Genomic DNA, 1,692 nt, shown 5'->3' on the forward strand with positions numbered 1-1,692 from the left:
ATTTTAATATCATAAAATGTAAAATGATATATTAGTAAGTGGATACTGTAAATGTGGAGCTTTAATAGGTCTACAAAACAACTTTTAAAAAAATAGATCTGTGCACCCCTCCACAACTTTTCCGTGTACCCATTTAGCACAACATCGCCTGTTATTTATTTTGCAAGTGGGTACCATAACGCGTCCATCTAGTATAGATAATAAAAGTTTGTGATATTGTTACTTACAAATAAAAACTGAGGGTGGATTTTATATTAAAAAACGATTGCACTAAACACATTTTTGAACAACACATTGGTATTTGCAATAAACGGTTTTAAACATGACTGTTAATTGATTGACCAAGTTAATAAACTAAAATTTATAATAAAAAATTCGATAAAGTACAGTTTCATTTAAAATATTTGGGTTGATGTTTTTGTAGTTTATTGCAAAAAGACTATAAAATTAATAACGATTTCGATTAGAAGCAAATAACCATGAAGTGTTGTACAAAAACTGTTCGAAAAGTTGATAGACCGACAAGAAACGCAATCATAATGAACGGTTTTTCTTGTGAATAAACATTTTGGGGTCCAGAATGAAACAGTTCATTATATTTATTTTCAACACAATTTTCTCTAACTCTTAGGTAATTTAGTCTTAATTTACACTTTATTATATTAAAATAAAACTGTCCGTTGGCAAGTTTCGGTTTTGAAGGTATTTCTTGAGCAAATAAAATAAAACCAAGTTTAAAGACAAATATTTTTTTCTTTACCTTTATTTAAAAAAATGGTTTTCGGTTTGAAAAGTGTTAAAAAATAAAATTACTTTGTTTTGTTCAAAACTTTTCTTAACACAAGACACTTATAGTTATTTTTAATTGATAAAAACTATTTTGGAAAATTAAATGCAAAAAGCATTTTGGGTGTATTTTTCAAATATTTAAAAATGTTTTTGTTAAAAATTTTTAAAAATAAATACAGTAATTTCAAAGTCCATATTAATCAAGTCAAGTAGTTTGACCGCATAGTACTTTCATTTACGTCGAGAATTACAACTTGGTTAGGAAATGGTTGTTTAGCATTAAATTGTACATTTGACATTCCACAATTAATTGGTAAAGGTAAGTTGACAAGTTTTTTTAAAAAAGAGCTTTTTACAAATTGTTATAATGGGGTGTGGTTCAAGTAATTGCATGATAGAAAGTACAAAGGTTGTGACTAATTTAGTTTGATTCCATTATAATGATTCTCTTTCACAAATCAGTAGTTAAATAACAACAAAATTATCGAGGAAAATAACTTTTAGATGATATAAAAACTTGCAATTAAAAATCTTATTGGGCTGAAGGAAATAATTGCGAGTTTTTGATTTATTAAAAAAATTGTATTGATTGATGGTTATTTTTATAAAGCGTGTGTCTGCTCGCATCACCAATTTTCAAAGAAGACATCCCAACAATAAAAACCAATGAAAGGTTCGAGTACTTTACAGTGAAAAGAATGCCGAAAGTGTTTATTGTTGTGTTGAAAACATAAGTAAATTGATTTAATAAAATCAGTCTATAAAAATTTATTGCTATTAAATTTATATTAATTATTATTAATTTATATATAATAATTTATTAATAATTAATTAATAGTTTATTAATAATTTATTAAAAGAATATATTTTTATTAAATAAATTTATTAATATTATTTAAAAAA

This window comes from Entamoeba invadens, assembly GCF_000330505.1.
Source record: "Entamoeba invadens IP1 unplaced genomic scaffold scaff_1105074724539, whole genome shotgun sequence".
NCBI lineage: Eukaryota > Evosea > Mastigamoebida > Endamoebidae > Entamoeba > Entamoeba invadens.